This window comes from Lithobates pipiens, unplaced genomic scaffold, assembly GCF_037356315.1.
Source record: "Lithobates pipiens isolate NorthernLeopardFrog02 unplaced genomic scaffold, aLitPip1_a1.2 Scaffold_22, whole genome shotgun sequence".
Lineage (NCBI taxonomy): Eukaryota > Metazoa > Chordata > Amphibia > Anura > Ranidae > Lithobates > Lithobates pipiens.
In genome coordinates this window covers 153,396,759-153,403,045 of record NW_027507784.1, presented here as the reverse complement: position 1 = coordinate 153,403,045, position 6,287 = coordinate 153,396,759, and positions in this window count along the sequence as shown.

Genomic DNA, 6,287 nt, shown 5'->3' with positions numbered 1-6,287 from the left:
ACATTCCAGGATATAAGATGCACTCCTGTCATCCCACTAAATAGGATATGGTCTACAGGATAAAGGAGGGAGTCCAAATCCCCAGTTTAAACTGAATAAGTACTATGGCAGCATCCATGCGACAGATTTTAGGAAGTGTGGATGCACAAATTACTTGCCATTTCCCAAAAGAGTCCTGTTAGGGGCAGTAGATCACAGCGGTGGTTATAGTAGGGTGTTCTAGAATTATAGTTCTGGGAAACTGGAAAGTGAGCATGACCACACTCTCGAAAACAAGCAGTACAATAGTTGGAATTAACATGAACTTCAACAAGTAGTTGAGCCAACTCAAAAACACAGTTGGCCCATACACGATATGTGCGATAAATGGTAAAGTAGAAATGAGAAAATCAAAGCATAAGTACAGCAGCAGAGGACAAAATATTCCTCCAAGCGCTGCTCATACATCAAGCACTCCAGGAGGTGTTGAGATTCCACTTGGAAAACGTACCTATAGGTGTAGTCCTCTCGCTCAGTGGACTAGGCATCAGTCCTCCTCCGCTGTTTCTGTCTTGGCTTGGTGAATGGTTGTTTCTGTCAGAAACCATGAATCAGACTGAGACAGAAGTGCAGTAAAATCACACTGTTAATAATAATAATGATAAAAGGTAAAGAGAGCAAAGGTAGTCAAAACATAGCCAGAGTTGGGTAACCGGAACGGATAGTCAGACAAGCCAGGATGTCAGGATACTGGAGAATCAGCATAGTGGAACAGCAAGCAGGATCTGGAACCAGAAGGGACGTCAGCCAAGCAAGTCTTTAACAGGCACACAGGAGAGAGTCTTTTGATATGTTGACTAAGGTGAAGGCAGAACAGTTTAAGTAACCAGCAGGACTGATGAGCAGGATATCATCACCAGGTGAGTCACTGTGGAAAGATTAGAGCTGGCAATTAACCGATAGCTGAGCGGCCTGCTCTGAGAAGGAAGGGCTGAGCCCAGCTCTGACAGTATCCCCTTCTCAAAAACCCCTCCCCCTCGGAGGACCACCAGGTTTGAGGGGAAAACGTATATGTAAAGCACGGGGGAGGACAGAGGCATGTACATCTGAGGATGAGACCCAAGAGCGTTCCCCTGGACTGTACCCTTTACAATGAACCATGTACTGTATGGGCCCACAAAACCTACGGGAGTCAACAATCGACTGTACTTCATACTCCTCGTAGTTCTCAACCTATACTGGGTGAGGATGTGGCACCATGGTGGTGAAGCGGTTGCAGATCAAAGGTTTTAATAAGGAGGTATGGAATGCATTTGAGATACGCATATTAGAAGAAAGGTAAGCCACTGGGTTAATCCTGCGGAGAATACGGAAAGGCCCGATAAACTGAGGTGCCAACTTCAGTGAGGGAATACGGAGTTGGAAGTTGCAAGATGACAGCCAGACACTGTCTCCAACCTAGTAGGAAGGTGCAGGCAGACATCTGCGGTCAGCATGGTGTCTGAACCTATCATTGGCATGTCACAAGGCAAAGTAGCCAAAAGGAAGCATAGCGCTCTCAGAAGTAGGACGTTGAGACAGAAGGGTGCCAACTCCAGTCTCAGAAGCTTCAACCCCAAGGATAAAGGGTAACATAGGATCAGGATGCACCAACACAGGAGCAGAAACAAAGGCCGCCTTGAGACTCTCAAAGGCCTTAATGGACACCGGAGACCAACTCTGTGGGTTACCGTCCTTTCTGGTCATATCAGTCAGGGGCTTATCCAGAGAAGAGAAGTTATGTATAAACGTCCAATAATAATTATCAAAGCCAAGAAAATGTTGCAGAGGGTGTAACCCCATGGGTTGAGGTCACTATAGGACTGCTAAAAGTTTTTCTGGGTCCATCGAAAAACCAGCAGTGGAAATTACATAACCCAGAAATTGAACCTGCTCATGATGGAACTCGCACTTCTCAAGTTACAATACAGATTGTTTTCTCTCAGCTTCTGAAGCACATGACAGAAATCTGTTTGGTGGCGCTCTAGGGACTTGGAATATATGAGGATATTGTCAAGATAAACCACCATACATAGCTGCAACAAATCTCGGAGGACTTAAATAAATTCCTGGAAAATGGCAAATGGCATTACACGGTACTCATAATGGCCTGTTCTGGTATTAAAGGCAGTTTTCCATTCATCGCCCTCCTTGATCCTTACTAGATTGTATGTCCCTCTCAAATCAAGCTTTGTGAAAACCGTTGCTCCCTTGACGCTGTAAAATAACTCAATAATCAACAGAATAGGATAAGCATTCTTAATCGTGAAATGATTGAGACCCCTATAACCACTACACAGCCTCAGTTCAGCACTGTTTTTCTTCACAAAGAAGAAACCAGCACCAGCAGGAGACAAGGACTTTCAGATGAATCCTTGAGAAAGTGCATCTGCAACATATTCCTGGGCCACGAGGGGGTATGGCACCAGGTTGAAGGTCAATTGCGCAATCATACAACTGGTGTGGAGGCAAACTACCGGCTTGACCTTTGTCAAAGACATCGCTAAAATCGCGGTAGTCCTCCGGCAGGGAGGAGAGTGAAGAGGTGCACAGGACCTTAGCTACATTCTGAAAACATGTCTTGCTGCATTGTGGTGACCAGAAAAGAACCTCAACACAAAGCAATCAAAAGAGGGATTGTGGCTCTGTAACCAAGGATAACTGATAACCACCGGAAACTTAGGTGAGGAAATGACTTGGAATTGGATTATCTCATGAGGAAGAGCCCCTATGGCCATGGACAATGGGGCAGTCTCATGAGTCACATGGGCAGCTGAGTGCCCTGCTCTGAGAAGGAAGGGCTGAGCGCAACCCTGACAGTTTTGTTTGGTGGTGGTTGGTTTTGACCCAGCACGAGTACCGCCACAAGAGGTTTGCTATGGTGAACACTTCCTAGGGTGGGAGCCAGGATCACTGGTGAGGTACCAGAGAATAGAAGGATTGGGCTGCTCTGTGCACAACCATTGCACAGAGCAGATATTATAACTTTTGTTTAAAAAAAAGGGTTTACAATCAATTTAAGAATTAATTTAAAGAACTAGGCTGCAAGTTGAAAGGTAGGACCTCCAATGTTATAGTCTCTAGAATATTTTCTGTGCCATGCGCAACAAAAGAAAGGTGAGTCCCAACATGGCTCTGCAGAGGCTCTCTCTGCACACTTCCAGAGGGACAGAGAAACCAAAAGAAACCAAAAGACACAATCAGCAAACCAGGCAAGGCCTCCAAATCCATGGGAAAGCAGCCTGCTAGGGACATGTTGTGTAATGCTCAGAAAATCTCTCGTACAGCAGGGCAGACTTTGGAGGATGACTCTGCAGTCACACAGGATATCTTTGAGCATGGCCAGGAAGGGTATGAACAGCCACAGGGTTCAGCCACCATTACAGCTCAGGTAGAGCAGCTGCATGCAGATATTAAGGAAGAAGATGTGTGTGAGCAACCCACTTTGGCAGAGATATTACATGCTGTGACTAAGTGTACCACATCTGTTAGTACCCTAAGGGCCGGTTCACACCACAAAAATGCACTCCAAATCTGTTCCAGATGTGTTTCTGCATGCGCTCTTTTATACTCTGTGAAGACAGCACAAATTTCGCCCAAACTGTCCCCACCTGGTCATCCACAAGACCTATCCTTGCATATCTACTGAACTACAAGGATAGAAGAATGATTCTCCATCTTGCCCGAGCATGACAGTATATTCCATTTAATGGGACGAATATAATTTTACGATTTTTCAGCTGAAGTTCAACAGTGGAGAGCCAAATTTGTGGATGTCAAGAAACAACAAAGACTACAAGTATCATATTCGATGTTATACCCCACTATTCTCACAGTCACTGCCAGGGGGAAATCCCACTTTTTCAAAATAGCCTCAGGGGCCTCTGGCAGTGAAATACCTGAGAGTTGAGCCTCGTACACACGATCGGATTTTCCGATGGGAAATGTGTGATGATAGGCTGTTGGCAGAAAATCCTCTGACCATTTGTATGCTCCATCGGACAATTGTTGTCATATTGTCCGCAGACATATGTTGGATGGCAGGCTTTAAAATTTTCCGCGGACAAATGTCTGTTATTGGATTTTCCGAGCGTGTGTACATAAGTCCGTTGGACAAAAGTCCAAAGTACAAACACTTGGGCTGTTTGTGCTGATACCACCACGCTTAGAATATTCCCTAGCACGGGTGTATATTTGTTCTTATTTTTAACCGTTTTTTTATGCATATTTTTATTTTCACTTGTTAGAATTGGACCGATTCGGTCATACCTTTGGTCTACTGTATATTAAAAAGTTTTCTAGAATCGGACCCATTCTGTCATATTTTTGGTCTGCTGTATGTTAGCAAAAATTTTTTTAAATAAAATTGCCGACTGCCTAACGGTACGTTCACGATGAGTCCTTCTTTGTTTTCCCCTTCCCTTTACTCGTGGCCGGGAGGCCCGAGTATCTTGTGTTTTACTACAGGTTTGCGTATTGAAAAACCTTGACATCGGACGATTCGCTGGGGAGCTATAAACATACTCCAGACGTACAGAGAGATTGGATAGCCACTATCTACGGTGTCCGAGAAGTGAAGGAGGACGTACGGAATTGTTGCAATCTAGGCTGGCTACTTCCGAACGATCCGTATCTATCCATGCGTCTAGTAGCACACCGGAACGGATTACACGCAAAAGAACCCTGCAGAGGGCTGTCTGCTCGCGCTAACGACTCCATTGATTGGGAGTCCATCCATTGTGGTAAGAGTCAAACTTTTTTCAACTTTGGATTTGTAAGAAGACTACACTGAATTCGTAAAAAGGATCGATTTCTCTATTCATTGGTTTTTCTTGGAAACAGAGAGCCCCTTATTACAAAAGACTCTTTCTTCCTTGATTGAACTTTACACAGGATGTTTTTTTGATTTATAATTTCATCGATTTGTATTCGATTTCTGACTTCCATCTTTCATGTAATTTTAGCGCAACTTTATATATACAATTTTTTCTGAGTTTTTCCATATCTTGATATTAGATGGTTTTTAGTTGAAGCTTTTAGGTTTACCCCAAGCGCGATATTTTTGTTGTTTGTTTTTCAAAGTACAAACACGCATGCTTGGAAGCAAGGAGAGCTGGAAGCGGTTGGTCTTGTAAACTAGCATTCGTAATGGAGAATTAACATGATGAAATGCTCGAAATGCAGCACACATTCTCTTCTTCTTTATTTAATGGAATAATAATGAAACTGCTTTGCTGGTGATACTGATGGAGTTATGGCAAACATATTTTAAAAGGCTTTTATTTTCTAGTGATATCAATAATAATATTCTTATGCTTTTTTTTTTTTTTTTGGCAAGTTACCACAACACCATTATCCCATAGTTTTTAAGATCAAAGATACAACTATGTTGGTGTTCCTTGTCAATTTTACATTGTATTTTTTTAAATGTAACTGCCTACTCCCAAGCTGTCATTTAAAGTAAAACACACAGCCAAGTATTAATTATTCTACACCATTTTTAATTGTGCATTAAAAAAAAAGAAAACAAATAAAATTAGACATGCTATCTGCTAATAGAAATTAACCAAAAAGTGTATGGGCTAGCACAAAGGGATTATAATAAAAATAATAAGACATAGAAACAGTTTATAATTTTCATAATATTTATTTATTTTGTCATTTAAATAAATGGCCATGGTGTTATCCAAGGGGTAACCTGATAATAACTTCAATTTAAATGAAATATGAGCCAACCTGGCTAAAAATTTGGTAAACAAAATTACATGGTGTCCATTCAGACAATACTGGACGACTACACCCCTCACTGAACAACAAATGACTTCTCAGAAATAGGGTAGGTGGGTGGGAGTTGCGGTCCGGTTCGACGGCTAGTGACTGACTGTCTTATCCACTGCCTGAGACAAATGACCAATACCAGGGATACCGCTGCAACCAATGACAACCTGTGAATACAGAAAGCAGGGAAAAGAGATCTGCAGACCCCCTTTGAGCTATTCCATGTTGGCCCTGCATATTGCTGTAACCTTTCATTCTATGCATCCAAAAATATATAAAATATACTAAATCAAATCATTATTCAACCAAAAAAATAAAATAAAAGCCTCATACATGTGTCCTGCTTCTTAATATAGTGGGTCAACAATGCCAAGAGTTGGTGAAAGCAGGGGTCTGTCATCCGGAAATAATTCCAAAAATCATCTGGATTATTCTCCTGGAGCTCCTGCAGCAAAGGCATATGACATAATTTGTCATGATTAATAAAGCAA